Raw genomic sequence first — 16,395 nt, 5'->3', positions numbered from 1 at the left:
CACCACTAAAACGCATGAGAATTGTAGTTTTCAAAAATGTTTTCATTTCTGATGAGACGCTGAATAAAAGAAGTTTAATCGCCGGCAAACGAAAACCCGCGATTTCCCGTAAATCCCGGGCTTGGCCCGTATAGTCAAAAGTATACAAAGGTAGTACCCAGGGAGTAAACTCATTTCCCGAACGATTTTTTAATTTTTTTTTTCACCACTTAAACGCATGAGAATTGTAGTTTTCAAAAATGTTTTTATTTTTGATGAGACGCTGAATAAAAGAAGTTTAATCGCCGGCAAACGAAAACCTGCGATTTCCGTAAATCCCGGACTCGGCCCGTATATTCAAATAGGCTGTTCAGGTCAAATTTTTCTATTTTCACAATTTCTATCTTTAAAAATCAATAACTCCAGATTGAGACATGGTAAGAACTTAAAATTTTTACAGTAGATAGTATATTTGTAAAAGAAAAAATATATTAATTTTTGATGGTTTATTTTTAGAAATGACGTAATGATGACGTCATAGCTCAAATATTACTACAAATTGCTCTAAAAGCGCAAGAAAGTATACAACAACCAGTAAACAATTTTATAAACTGTAATCTTAACGTTAAACAAAGTTCATTAGAGTGTACGAAATTTCGGACAAGGGTGTAAATTTGCAGACCAGATAGAAAAAATGACGTCATAGTTGAAAAAATCTTTCCAAATTGATGAAAATGCAAAAAAAGTTCACAGGAACATAATAAAACACCACAAATTAGTAACTATTCAAAAATTATACAAACACTCTTAAGGAGTACAAATATCTGACAAGAGTGTAATTTGCAGACCAGATAGAAAAAATGACGTCATAGTTGAAAAAATCTTTCCAAATTGATGAAAATGCGAAAAAAATTCACAGGAACATAATAAAACACCACAAATTAGTAACTATTCAAAAATTTTACAAACACTCTTGAAGAGTACAAAATATTTGACAAGAGTGTAATTTGCAGACCAGATAGTAAAAATGATGCTGTAGCTCAAAAATAACATAAAATCAATGTATAAAAGCAAAACAATTATACAATAACCGGCAAAAATGTTTATAAACTGTAATCTTAACATTGAGAGACTTCATAGAAATGTACGAAATTTATATTTGCAGACCAGCCAGAGAAAATAACGTAATAGCTGAAAAGATATTTCAAATTTAAGGAAATGTAAAAAGAAAGTCCACAGGAACCACTGTAAAACACTAAGTTGGTAACTATAAAACTTTGACAAACACTCTTAAAGCTTGCAAAATATTTGACAGAGTATAAATATGCAGACCAGATGAAAATGGAACAACTGCACCTTTTAGCACCTAAATAAAAAAAAGAACGCAAAATATTAAGCTACCATAAGTGCTAAATGTTTTAATAGAACAATATATACCACATGTCACAAGTTGACAAAACAATGATCCTCAAAGGAAGAAGCTTTTGCCATAAAAAAGTTCCACGGTTTGAACGAGTTACATTACCACAAAAATTTCTTCCCTCAAATATATAACTATACTATAACTAACTATATTCTAAGATAACATAATAACGTCTCCCTTCTCAAAATCTAAAATTATTGGAAAACTCCAAACTGTCTCCGGTTCTGACTCATATACTACATTAAACAACGTGCGTTTAGGATTGGAATGTCGTTTTGCTACACTTAGAATTTTCCCTTTACACCAATATGCATCCTCTTCATCTTCTTCCTTTAAATGATGCCGTATGTGTAAACCAACTAAACAATCAGGGTCTTTGATGAAGGAAGGGAGTTTGTTGCTTTTTTGTTGTTCAGACAGTTTTTTCATCCTTTCTTTCTTGATCGTTTCCATCAGTTCCTTTTTTTGGGTTGCAACTACTTCATCTCTATCTTCCTTCGACTTCAGGTTATCCTTTGTTACCTTTTCTGCAGATGATGAAAATGTTACATGCATGATTTTAACAAAGTTTTCAAGAAGCTCTTCCCAAGACAAATCAACTCTTTTGTTTCCACTCTGTTTTGTTTTGTTAAACAATTTGGAATTGCATTTGAAAGGCATAACATGCCTGTAAAAATTCATTTGCGCTAGCAAAACTTCTGCACGTTTTTGTGATGATATATCCATGATGTTTTTTTTCAGTTCATCAACAGATATCCAAGCCTGGACATTTAGCTCAAGCAATTTGTTAAAAGCTTCCACTTTCTTCAATGCTATTTTCTCTTCAGCTTTCTTTTTCATATCTTGTTTAGCAAGCAATTTCCTTTTCCTCTCCTCCAACAGTTCTTTTCTCCTTAATTTATACTTCGCCTTCATTTTTTCCACATTATGTCTGGCTGATTCCATCATACTTTTTTTCTCATCATAAGACTTCTGTTCAAACCAATCAAGTGTTTTGTTACGCGACCACATGGTTAAAGCCTGCAATGTTTCAACATTGGCACTTGGCTTCGTTTTCACTAACAAATCCAAAATTGCAAAGTCACTTTCAGAAGCCTTATTGGTTACTGGTACAATTGATGACGTCTCCTTTATTATCTGACTGGGGCTCCAGTACTTTCCTCCAGGCAGTTGATCCTTACATTGACGCTCTAAGATGATGAGAATTGCATGGCAAATAATTTCAAGGGCTTGCTGTGTTAGAATATCCAATTCATCATCACCTGTATCCTCAAATAGCTTGATAAATAATTCATCTTTGTTGTGCACAATAATACCATCCTCTTGGAAAATATGACTGCCAGATAGAAGTGATGAACAATTGTTGCAGAGTGCAGATAGTTTGACTTTAAGTTGTAACAGGTATGGATTTATTTCGAGGATACTTTCACAAGACTCTATTAATCGCCACAATGGACCAGTCAATAATTTATCAATAATGCCAAGTGCTCTGACTTCACTAAGAAACAACTTATTTGATACGTCTTCATTTACAGCTTTCAGTAAATTATTAGGATCAGGCCATGATGAAAGAAAAGATACGACTGCATCACGATGGTAATATAATGCAGCAGCGTTATAAAACAATATGTTAAAACGATTTCCAATAAATGGTACAAAGTAAGATTTCTGATTGCGACCAGCTAAAAACGAGTTAAAATACGATGCTACTCCACATTCGTCACTTCCACGCACATGAAAAGCTTTACAAGCTGTACGCACTAATCTAGAAGCAGAAGATTCTTTTGCACTATTGAAGGCAAATACTGTTTCATAGTCATCACAGAGGACCATTCTCTCAAATGAATGCAGAACTTTATCTGCCTCTGAGGCAAAATTTGCCAGAAGATGTAATTTGCAAAAGAAATTTCCCATATCGGTCATGTCCGTTTTTTGTGTTTCGCTTAAATAATTCCAGTTTTCTACAACATTTGGTAATAATTTTTCCCTTAAAGATTTCAGTTGTGAGTTAAATAAAGGATTAATAGGGCCAAGATCCGACATTGTAGATTTGATTGATGTGACAAGCCGGGAAAAATTTGCATCCTTGTCACATTCTTTCAGAATGTCACACATGTCATCAATTGTGTCAGTAAAATTTTTCATTACTGTTGCCGCATCGCCACCTGCAACTTCTGATAATCCAAATGTTAAAGTTTTTCCTTTCGATGTTGTAATCTGAAAATTTTGATAATGTTTATGGTATTTTGATGTACCATCTCCATGTAAACAATTACCAAACGCCTCCTTGTCATTATCAATCATTGCTTCTGCAACCTGTAATTGTGCTAAAATTAATGCTTCTTGCATTAAATGACTTTTTAAACCTTGTGAAGGCAACCTGTCAACCCTTTTTTTTGCAAGTTTTTCAAGTACAACCTTGATCACATCATTTACCTTTCCCATGCTGACATTCAAGGAAAGTAATTCCATAACAACTTCTCTTATTTCGTCTGAATAACGACCACCTTCAAATGTTACAATTTCATTGTCGTTTAATAACGAAACGAGCATTTGCAAATCACGATTTTCTTCAGTAAGTTGCTTCATGTTTGTACAGAGTTTGTCATAACCACTTTTAAAACACTTCATATCATTCACTTCTTTGTGGTCAATCAATTTTTTCTGGTTTTCAATTTTTAACAACAAACTGTGCGTCTTTCTTTTCAGTTTTGCTTTCTCATTCCGCAGATCATCAACTATAGTTTCACTGTTTTCTAATTTATCATTGAGTCTGTTCAAGTTTACTTTCATGTCATCCAACTCATCACTTTTATTCTCAGTACCAGATATCAATTCAGCTATTTCTGATTCCATTTTATTAATTTTATCATCTCTGTTTTTAATTTTCTTTGATAAATTTCTCAATTTATCTGCCCTCGCTTTGCTATTATCTTTAAATTTCAATTCCACATTTCTAAGTTTTTCCTCTACTTCAAGATAATTGTTCTTTATACGACGATATTCTGTTGTCAACTTATTTTCATCCTTCATTGCTACAAATAACTCGTTACTAAGTTTCTTAACCTCTTCGACTTGTGTGTTGTATTGAATTTCTAATTCTTGAAAATTTTCGCACTTTCTTTTTAAACTTTTGTTTTCCTCTTTTAATTGTTTCATTTTCTCTTTAAACAAAACTTCATTTCTAGAACTAGCCGCATCAATAGATCGCTGATGTGGGGTAATTTGCACTGGAACACTAAACTCAGCTTCCAACAAAGTTTCTATAGCAGAATTAGCTTTCCTTTTTTTCAGACCATTTACTTTCTCTACTAGTCTTTTAACTTTTGTATATAACGCTTTTTCTGGACATGTTATTTCAACACCAAGTAAAACAAATCCATCACTTACTTCTTTAATGCTTTTTTCATTCAATGAAGAAAAAAGATCATAAACTTGTTTATTTTTAATACTCATTTTTAAAGCTGAAAATATATCAAGCGAAACTGCACTAATAATTTTATTGTCTAACATAAGCTGCAAAACTTTCAACCAATGCATATTATTTTTAAAATACCATTCCTACCTAGAGTGTGTATTATCTGCCTTTCTAGTTTACGTCAGCAATTATGATATAGCTATACATACTAAACAACGGAATATTTACAAAAATAACATTATATAATCATTATCTCTTCAATTATTATCTAAATCTTGCTTTTTAAAACAGTATAAGCTAGCTATAAAGTAACCTACTCTGACTCTTAGCTAACTTTAGGCCTGGAAAGTTGGAAGAGAGACGTTTTTGTAAAAAAGAATAATGGTAAACAGTAAACAGTTTGCAAGAACTGAGTGGGTAACAAATTGGTATCTGGAATCAACAAATTTCCAAGCCTAATACTTTAAGTGTTTAAAAACCAAATCATACTAGTAGTAAGCAAAATATACCTTTATCTATTAACCACACAGTGGTATGGAATAATTAAACACAACATCATACACTCCATATTCTGGTCCACTACTTCGGCTAATATATATATATAGCTAGGTAGCTAGCTAGCTTTGGTGCTTTAGTTTAGTAGCTGTGTCTAATGTTAACTGGAATATCTAGCACATAGCCATGATTAATAGCCATCATTCCAAGACTATAAATTATATAATAAAATAAAATAAATAAAAAGTCGAAATTCGTTGTTGCACTGCAGCAAGTCACATAGAACTTTAAGACGGGGGTTCGATATAAACAAAAAATGCTTTTTCTCCAGATTTGTCATGCAGGAAAGTTAGGAATAAGAATAGAAATTGAAAGTATATTTTTAATATAAACTAATTTCAAGTGAGACTACCTGATACGTCATGCACTTTCCTCTGTTTGCGCCAAGTTTACATTTCCCTCGTCGAAATCTGAATACACTGTTGGTCGTTTAAACAAGTCTCATTCAAAAAAACAAATTTAAGGTACTTAACAATCACTATCTGCCCATACACCATCTGTCTTAAGCGAAATAGGTGCCGAATTCGACGATTTAAAATAAGTGCCATCACGCGCAATAACAAAATACGCGTTGCCGTGTGCGAGCTTGTTTTAAGCTGAATTTCCGAACACGGCAAAAAGTCACGTGACTGAACAGCCTAATTCAAAAGTATAAAAAGAAAGTACCCAGGGTGTAAACTCATTTCCCGAACGATTTTTTAAATTATTTTTTCACCACTAAAACGCATGAGACTTGTAGTTTTCAAAAATGTTTTCATTTTTGATGAGACGCTGAATAAAAGAAGTTTAATCGCCGGCAAACAAAAACCCGCCATTTCCCGTAAATCCCGGCTTGGCCCGTATAGTCAAAAGTATAAAAAGAAAGTACCCAGGGAGTAAACTCATTTCCCAAACGATTTTTTAAATTATTTTTTCACCACTAAAACGCATGAGACTTGTAGTTTTCAAAAAGGTTTTCATTTTTTATGAGACGCTGAATAAAAGAAGTTTAATCGCCGGCAAACGAAAACCCGCGACTCCCCGCAAATCCCGGACTCGGCCCGTATAGTCAAAAGTATACAAAGAAAGTACCCAGGGAGTAAACTCATTTCTTGAACGATTTTTTATAATACTTTTTCACCACAAAAACGCATGAGACTTGTAGTTTTCAAAAATGTTTTCATTTTTGATGAGACGCTGAATAAAAGAAGTTTAATCGCCGGCAAACAAAAACCCGCCATTTCCCGTAAATCCCGGCTTGGCCCGTATAGTCAAAAGTATACAAAGAAAGTACCCAGGGAGTAAACTCATTTCCCAAACGATTTTTTAATTTATTTTTTCACCACTAAAACGCATGAGACTTGTAGTTTTCAAAAATGTTTTCATTTTTAATGAGACGCTGAATAAAAGAAGTTTAATCGCCGGCAAACGAAAACCTGCGATTTCCCGTAAATCCCGGACTCGGCCCGTATAGTCAAAAGTATACAAAGAAAGTACCCAGGGAGTAAACTCATTTCCCAAACGATTTTTTAAATTATTATTTCACCACTAAAGCCCATGAGACTTGTAGTTTTTAAAAATGTTTTCATTTTTAATGAGACGCTGAATAAAAAATGTTTAATCGCCGGCAAACGAAAACCCGCGATTTCCCGTAAATCCCGGACTCGGTCCGTATAGTCAAAAGTATACAAGGAAAGTACCCAGTGAGTAAACTCATTTCCCGAACGAATTTTAAAATTATTTTTTCACCACTAAAACGCATGAGACTTGTAGTTTTCAAAAATGTTTTCATTTTTGATGAGACGCTGAATAAAAGAAGTTTAACCGCCGGCAAACGAAAACCTGCGATTTCCCGTAAATCCCGGACGCGGCCCGTATATTCAAAAGTATATAAAGAAAGTACCCAGGGTGTAAACTCATTTCCCGAACGATTTTTTAAATTATTTTTTCACCACTAAAACGCATGAGACTTGTAGTTTTCAAAAATGTTTTCATTTTTTGATGAGACGCTGAATAAAAGAAGTTTAATCGCCGGCAAACGAAAACCTGCGATTTTCCGTAAATCCCGGACTCGGCCCGTATAGACAAAAGTATACAAGGAAAGTACCCAGTGAGTAAACTCATTTCCCGAACGAATTTTAAAATTATTTTTTCACCACTAAAACGCATGAGACTTGTAGTTTTCAAAAATGTTTTCATTTTTGATGAGACGCTGAATAAAAGAAGTTTAATCGCCGGCAAACGAAAACCTGCGATTTCCCGTAAATCCCGGACTCGGCCCGTATATTCAAAAGTATACAAAGAAAGTACCCAGGGTGTAAACTCATTTCCCAAACGATTTTTTAAATTATTTTTTCACCACTAAAACGCATGAGACTTGTAGTTTTCAAAAATGTTTTCATTTATGATGAGACGCTGAATAAAAGAAGTTTAATCGCCGGCAAACGAAAACCTGCGATTTCCCGTAAATCCCGGACTCGGCCCGTATAGTCAAAAGTATACAAGGAAAGTACCCAGTGAGTAAACTCCTTTCCCGAACGAACTTTAAAATTATTTTTTCACCACTAAAACGCATGAGACTTGTAGTTTTCAAAAATGTTTTCATTTTTGATGAGACGCTGAATAAAAGAAGTTTAATCGCCGGCAAACGAAAACCTGCGATTTCCCGTAAATCCCGGACTCGGCCCGTATATTCAAAAGTATACAAAGAAAGTACCCAGGGTGTAAACTCATTTCCCGAACGATTTTTTAAATTATTTTTTCACCACTAAAACGCATGAGACTTGTAGTTTTCAAAAATGTTTTCATTTTCATTGAGACGCTGAATAAAAGAAGTTTAATCGCCGGCAAACGAAAACCTGCGATTTCCCGTAAATCCCGGACTCGGCCCGTATAGTCAAAAGTATACAAAGAAATTACCCGGGGTGTAAACTCATTTCCCGAACGATTTTTTAAATTATTTTTTCACCACTAAAACGCATGAGACTTGTAGTTTTCAGAAATGTTTTCATTTTTGATGAGACGCTTAATGAAAGTGGTTTAATCGCCGGCAAACGAAAACCCGAGATTTCCCGTAAATCCCGGACTCGGCCCGTATAGTCAAAAGTATACAAAGAAAGTACCCAGGGAGTAAACTAATTTCCGAACCGATTTTTTAAATTATTATTTCACCACTAAAGCCCATGAGACTTGTAGTTTTTAAAAATGTTTTCATTTTTGATGAGACGCTGAATAAAAGAAGTTTGATCGCCGGCAAACGAAAACCCGCGATTTTCCGTAAATCCCGGACTCGGCCCGTATAGTCAAAAGTATACAAAGAAAGTACCCAGGGAGTAAACTCATTTCCCGAACGATTTTTTAAATTATTTTTTCACCACTAAAACGCATGAGACTTGTAGTTTGCAGAAATGCTTTCATTTTTGATGAGACGCTTAATGAAAGTGGTTTAATCGCCGGCAAACGAAAACCCGAGATTTCCCGTAAATCCCGGGCTTGGCCCGTATAGTCGAATGTATACAAAGAAAGTACCCTGTGAGTAAACTCATTTCCAAAACGATTTTTTAAATTATCTTTTCACCACTAAAACGCATGAGACTTGTAGTTTTCAAAAATGTTTTCATTTTTGATGAGACGCTGAATAAAAGAAGTTTAATCGCCGGCAAACGAAAACCCGCGATTTCCCGTAAATCCCGGACTCGGCCCGTATAGTCAAAAGTATACAAAGAAAGTACCCAGGGAGTAAACTCATTTCCCTAACGATTTTTTAAATTATTTTTTCACCACTAAAACGCATGAGACTTGTAGTTTTCAAAAATGTTTTCATTTTTTATGAGACGCTGAATAAAAGATGTTTAATCGCCGGCAAACGAAAACCCGCGACTCCCCGCAAATCCCGGACTCGGCCCGTATAGTCAAAAGTATAAAAAGAAAGTACCCAGGGAGTAAACTCATTTCCCGAACGATTTTTTATATTACTTTTTCACCACTAAAGCCCATGAGACTTGTAGTTTTTAAAAATGTTTTCATTTTTAATGAGACGCTGAATAAAAGATGTTTAATCGCCGGCAAACGAAAACCCGCGATTTCCAGTAAATCCTGGAATCGGTCCGTATAGTCAAAAGTATACAAGGAAAGTACCCAGTGAGTAAACTCATTTCCCAAACGAATTTTAAAATTATTTTTTCACCACTAAAACGCATGAGACTTGTAGTTTTCAAAAATGTTTTCATTTTTGATGAGACGCTGAATAAAAGAAGTTTAATCGCCGGCAAACGAAAACCTGCGATTTCCCGTAAATCCCGGACTCGGCCCGTATATTCAAAAGTATACAAAGAAAGTACCCTGGGTGTAAACTCATTTCCCGAACGATTTTTTATATTACTTTTTCACCACTGAAACGCATGAGACTTGTAGTTTTCAGAAATGTTTTCATTTTTGATGAGACGCTTAATGAAAGTGGTTTAATCGCCGGCAAACGAAAACCCGAGATTTCCCGTAAATCCCGGGCTTGGCCCGTATAGTCGAATGTATACAAAGAAAGTACCCTGTGAGTAAACTCATTTCCAAAACGATTTTTTAAATTGTCTTTTCACCACTAAAACGCACGAGACTTGTAGTTTTCAAGAATGTTTTCATTTTTGATGAGACGCTGAATAAAAGAAGTTTAATCGCCGGCAAACGAACACCCGCAACTCCCCGCAAATCCCGGACTCGGCCCGTATAGTCAAAAGTATACAAAGAAAGTACCCAGGGAGTAAACTCATTTCCCGAACGATTTTTGATATTACTTTTTCACCACTAAAACGCATGGGACTTGTAGTTTTCAAAAATGTTTTCATTTTTGATGAGACGCTGAATAAAAGAAGTTTAATCGCCGGCAAACTAAAACCCGCCATTTCCCGTAAATCCCGGCTTGGCCCGTATAGTCAAAAGTATACAAAGAAAGTAGCCAGGTAGTAAACTCATTTCCCGAACAATTTTTTAAATTATTTTTTCACCACTAAAACGCATGAGACTTGAAGTTTTCAAAAATGTTTTCATTTTTAATGAGACGCTGATTAAAAGAAGTTCAATCGCCGGCAAACGAAAACCTGCGATTTCCCGTAAATCTTGGACTCGGCCCGTATAGTCAAAAGTATACAAAGAAAGTACCCAGGGAGTAAACTCATTTCCCAAACGATTTTTTAAATTATTATTTCACCACTAAAGCCCATGAGACTTGTAGTTTTTAAAAATGTTTTCATTTTTAATGAGACGCTGAATAAAAGATGTTTAATCGCCGGCAAACGAAAACCTGCAATTTCCCGTAAATCCCGGACTCGGCCCGTATATTCAAAAGTATACAAAGAAAGTACCCAGGGTGTAAACTCATTTCCCAAACGATTTTTTAAATTATTATTTCACCACTAAAGCCCATGAGACTTGTAGTTTTTAAAGATGTTTTCATTTTTAATGAGACGCTGAATAAAAGATGTTTAATCGCCGGCAAACGAAAACCTGCAATTTCCCGTAAATCCCGGACTCGGCCCGTATATTCAAAAGTATACAAAGAAAGTACCCAGGGTGTAAACTCATTTCCCAAACGATTTTTTATATTACTTTTTCACCACTAAAACGCATGAGACTTGTAGTTTTCAGAAATGTTTTCATTTTTGATGAGACGCCTAATGAAATTGGTTTAATCGCCGGCAAACGAAAACCCGAGATTTCCCGTAAATCCCGGGCTTGGCCCGTATAGTCGAATGTATACAAAGAAAGTACCCTGTGAGTAAACTCATTTCCAAAACGATTTTTTAAATTATCTTTTCACCACTAAAACGCATGAGACTTGTAGTTTTCAAAAATGTTTTCATTTTTGATGAGACGCTGAATAAAAGAAGTTTAATCGCCGGCAAACGAAAACCCGCGACTCCCCGCAAATCCCGGACTCGGCCCGTATAGTCAAAAGTATACAAAGAAAGTACCCAGGGAGTAAATTCATTTCCCGAACGATTTTTTATATTACTTTTTCACCACTAAAACGCATGAGACTTGTAGTTTTCAAAAATGTTTTCATTTTTGATAAGACGCTGAATAAAAGAGGTTTAATCGCCGGCAAACAAAAACCCGCCATTTCCCGTAAATCCCGGCTTGGCCCGTATAGTCAAAAGTATACAAAGAAAGTACCCAGGTAGTAAACTCATTTCCCGAACGATTTTTTAAATTATTTTTTCACCACTAAAACGCATGAGACTTGTAGTTTTCAAAAATGTTTTCATTTTTAAGGAGACGCTGAATAAAAGAAGTTTAATCGCCGGCAAACGAAAACCTGCGATTTCCCGTGAATCCTGGACTCGGCCCGTATAGTCAAAAGTATACAAAGAAAGTACCCAGGGAGTAAACTCATTTCCCAAACGATTTTTTAAATTATTATTTCACCACTAAAACCCATGAGACTTGTAGTTTTTAAAAATGTTTTCATTTTTAATGAGACGCTGAATAAAAGATGTTTAATCGCCGGCAAACGAAAACCTGCAATTTCCCGTAAATCCCGGACTCGGCCCGTATATTCAAAAGTATACAAAGAAAGTACCCAGGGTGTAAACTCATTTCCCGAACGATTTTTTATATTACTTTTTCACCACTAAAACGCATGAGACTTGTAGTTTTCAGAAATGTTTTCATTTTTGATGAGACGCTTAATGAAATTGGTTTAATCGCCGGCAAACGACAACCCGAGATTTCCCGTAAATCCCGGGCTTGGCCCGTATAGTCGAATGTATACAAAGAAAGTACCCTGTGAGTAAACTCATTTCCAAAACGATTTTTTAAATTATCTTTTCACCACTAAAACGCATGAGACTTGTAGTTATCAAAAATGTTTTCATTTTTGATGAGACGCTGAATAAAAGAAGTTTAATCGCCGGCAAACGAAAACCCGCGACTCCCCGCAAATCCCGGACTCGGCCCGTATAGTCAAAAGTATACAAAGAAAGTACCCAGGGAGTAAACTCATTTCCCGAACGATTTTTTATATTACTTTTTCACCACTAAAACGCATGAGACTTGTAGTTTTCAAAAATGTTTTCATTTTTGATAAGACGCTGAATAAAAGAGGTTTAATCGCCGGCAAACAAAAACCCGCCATTTCCCGTAAATCCCGGCTTGGCCCGTATAGTCAAAAGTATACAAAGAAAGTACCCAGGTAGTAAACTCATTTCCCGAACGATTTTTTAAATTATTTTTTCACCACTAAAACGCATGAGACTTGTAGTTTTCAAAAATGTTTTCATTTTTAATCAGACGCTGAATAAAAGAAGTTTAATCGCCGGCAAACGAAAACCTGCGATTTCCCGTAAATCCTGGACTGGGCCCGTATAGTCAAAAGTATACAAAGAAAGTACCCAGTGAGTAAACTCATTTCCCGAACGAACTTTAAAATTATTTTTTCACCACTAAAACGCATGAGACTTGTAGTTTTTAAAAATGTTTTCATTTTTGATGCGACGCTGAATAAAAGAAGTTTAATCGCCGGCAAACGAAAACCTGCGATTTCCCGTAAATCCCGGAGTCGGCCCGTATATTCAAAAGTATACAAAGAAAGTACCCAGGGAGTAAACTCATTTCCCGAACGATTTTTTATATTACTTTTTCTCCACTAAAACCCATGAGACTTGTAGTTTTCAGAAATGTTTTCATTTTTGATGAGACGCTTAATGAAAGTGGTTTAATCGCCGGCAAACGAAAACCCGAGATTTCCCGTAAATCCCGGGCTTGGCCCGTATAGTCGAATGTATACAAAGAAAGTACCCAGGTAGTAAACTCATTTCCCGAACGATTTTTTAAATTATTTTTTCACCACTAAAACGCATGAGACTTGTAGTTTTTAAAAATATTTTCATTTTTAATGAGACGCTAAATAAAAGAAGTTTAATCGCCGGCAAACGAAAACCTGCGTATTCCCGTAAATCCTGGACTCGGCCCGTATAGTCAAAAGTATACAAAGAAAGTACCCAGGGAGTAAACTCATTTCCCAAACGATTTTTTAAATTATTATTTCACCACTAAAGCCCATGAGACTTGTAGTTTTTAAAAATGTTTTCATTTTTAATGAGACGCTGAATAAAAGATGTTTAATCGCCGGCAAACGAAAACCCGCGATTTCCAGTAAATCCCGGACTCGGTCCGTATAGTCAAAAGTATACAAGGAAAGTACCCAGTGAGTAAACTCATTTCCCGAACGAATTTTAAAATTATTTTTTCACCACTAAAACGCATGAGACTTGTAGTTTTCAAAAATGTTTTCATTTTTGATGCGACGCTGAATAAAAGAAGTTTAATCGCCGTCAAACGAAAACCTGCGATTTCCCGTAAATCCCGGACTCGGCCCGTATATTCAAAAGTATACAAAGAAAGTACCCAGGGTGTAAACTCATTTCCCGAACGATTTTTTATATTACTTTTTCACCACTAAAACCCATGAGACTTGTAGTTTTCAGAAATGTTTTCATTTTTGATGAGACGCTTAATGAAAGTGGTTTAATCGCCGGCAAACGAAAACCCGAGATTTCCCGTAAATCCCGGGCTTGGCCCGTATAGTCGAATGTATACAAAGAAAGTACCCTGTGAGTAAACTCATTTCCAAAACGATTTTTTAAATTATCTTTTCACCACTAAAACGCATGAGACTTGTAGTTTTCAAAAATGTTTTCATTTTTGATAAGACGCTGAATAAAAGAGGTTTAATCGCCGGCAAACAAAAACCCGCCATTTCCCGTAAATCCCGGCTTGGCCCGTATAGTCGAATGTATACAAAGAAAGTACCCTGTGAGTAAACTCATTTCCAAAACGATTTTTTAAATTATCTTTTCACCACTAAAACGCATGAGACTTGTAGTTTTTAAAAATGTTTTCATTTTTGATGCGACGCTGAATAAAAGAAGTTTAATCGCCGGCAAACGAAAACCTGCGATTTCCCGTAAATCCCGGACTCGGCCCGTATATTCAAAAGTATACAAAGAAAGTACCCAGGGAGTAAACTCATTTCCCGAACGATTTTTTATATTACTTTTTCTCCACTAAAACCCATGAGACTTGTAGTTTTCAGAAATGTTTTCATTTTTGATGAGACGCTTAATGAAAGTGGTTTAATCGCCGGCAAACGAAAACCCGAGATTTTCCGTAAATCCCGGGCTTGGCCCGTATATTTGAATGTATACAAAGAAAGTACCCAAGTAGTAAACTCATTTCCCGAACGATTTTTTAAATTATTTTTTCACCACTAAAACGCATGAGACTTGTAGTTTTCAAAAATATTTTCATTTTTAATGAGACGCTAAATAAAAGAAGTTTAATCGCCGGCAAACGAAAACCTGCGATTTCCCGTAAATCCTGGACTCGGCCCGTATAGTTAAAAGTATACAAAGAAAGTACCCAGGGAGTAAACTCATTTCCCAAACGATTTTTTAAATTATTATTTCACCACTAAAGCCCATGAGACTTGTAGTTTTTAAAAATGTTTTCATTTTTAATGAGACGCTGAATAAAAGATGTTTAATCGCCGGCAAACGAAAACCCGCGATTTCCAGTAAATCCCGGACTCGGTCCGTATAGTCAAAAGTATACAAGGAAAGTACCCAGTGAGTAAACTTATTTCCCGAACGAATTTTAAAATTATTTTTTCACCACTAAAACGCATGAGACTTGTAGTTTTCAAAAATGTTTTCATTTTTGATGCGACGCTGAATAAAAGAAGTTTAATCGCCGGCAAACGAAAACCTGCGATTTCCCGTAAATCCCGGACTCGGCCCGTATATTCAAAAGTATACAAAGAAAGTACCCAGGGTGTAAACTCATTTCCCGAACGATTTTTATATTACTTTTTCACCACTAAAACCCATGAGACTTGTAGTTTTCAGAAATGTTTTCATTTTTGATGAGACCCTTAATGAAAGTGGTTTAATCGCCGGCAAACGAAAACCCGAGATTTCCCGTAAATCCCGGGCTTGGCCCGTATAGTCGAATGTATACAAAGAAAGTACCCTGTGAGTAAACTCATTTCCAAAACGATTTTTTAAATTATCTTTTCACCACTAAAACGCATGAGACTTGTAGTTTTCAAAAATGTTTTCATTTTTGATGAGACGCTGAATAAAAGAAGTTTAATCGCCGGCAAACAAAAACCCGCCATTTCCCGTAAATCCCGGCTTGGCCCGTATAGTCAAAAGTATACAAAGAAAGTACCCAGGTAGTAAACTCATTTCCCGAACGATTTTTCAAATTGTTTTTTCACCACTAAAACGCATGAGACTTGTAGTTTTTAAAAATGTTTTCATTTTTAATGAGACGCTGAATAAAAGAAGTTTAATCGCCGGCAAACAAAAACCCGCCATTTCCCGTAAATCCCGGCTTGGCCCGTATAGTCAAAAGTATACAAAGAAAGTACCCAGGTAGTAAACTCATTTCCCGAACGAATTTTAAATTATTTTTTCACCACTAAAACGCATGAGACTTGTAGTTTTTAAAAATGTTTTCATTTTTAATGAGACGCTGAATAAAAGATGTTTAATCGCCGGCAAACGAAAACCCGCGATTTCCAGTAAATCCCGGACTCGGTCCGTATAGTCAAAAGTATACAAGGAAAGTACCCAGTGAGTAAACTCATTTCCCGAACGAATTTTAAAATTATTTTTTCACCACTAAAACGCATGAGAATTGCAGTTTTCAAAAATGTTTTCATTTTTGATGACACGCTGAATAAAATAAGTTTAATCGCCGGCAAACGAAAACCTGCGATTTCCCGTAAATCCCGGACTCGGCCCGTATATTCAAAAGTATACAAAGAAAGTACCCAGGGTGTAAACTCATTTCCCGAACGATTTTTTAAATTATTTTTTTGACCACTAAAACGCATGAGACTTGTAGTTTTCAAAAATGTTTTCATTTTTAATGAGACGCTGAATAAAAGAAGTTTAATCGCCGGCAAACAAAAACCCGCCATTTCCCGTAAATCCCGGCTTGGCCTGTATAGTCAAAAGTATACAAAGAAAGTACCCAGGGAGTA

General features: G+C 35.6%; 1 long non-coding RNA gene across 1 annotated transcript; it reads right to left on the bottom strand.

Annotated features, from left to right (window-relative positions):
• Positions 1 to 470: 470 nt before the first annotated feature.
• LOC130645818 (uncharacterized) lies at positions 471 to 6,012 on the bottom strand. The gene is made up of 3 exons (XR_008982743.1): positions 5,728 to 6,012; positions 5,330 to 5,526; positions 471 to 1,345 (listed from the first exon to the last, which is right to left on the bottom strand). It is a non-coding gene; the product is annotated as an uncharacterized LOC130645818 (long non-coding RNA).
• Between the last annotated feature and the right edge of the window lie 10,383 nt (positions 6,013 to 16,395).

The sequence above is a fragment of the Hydractinia symbiolongicarpus genome, chromosome 5 (genome assembly GCF_029227915.1).
Source record: "Hydractinia symbiolongicarpus strain clone_291-10 chromosome 5, HSymV2.1, whole genome shotgun sequence".
NCBI classification, from domain to species: Eukaryota; Metazoa; Cnidaria; class Hydrozoa; order Anthoathecata; family Hydractiniidae; genus Hydractinia; species Hydractinia symbiolongicarpus.
The sequence above is the reverse complement of the archived record's forward strand: the minus strand, read 5'-3'. Positions and strand labels throughout refer to the sequence as shown.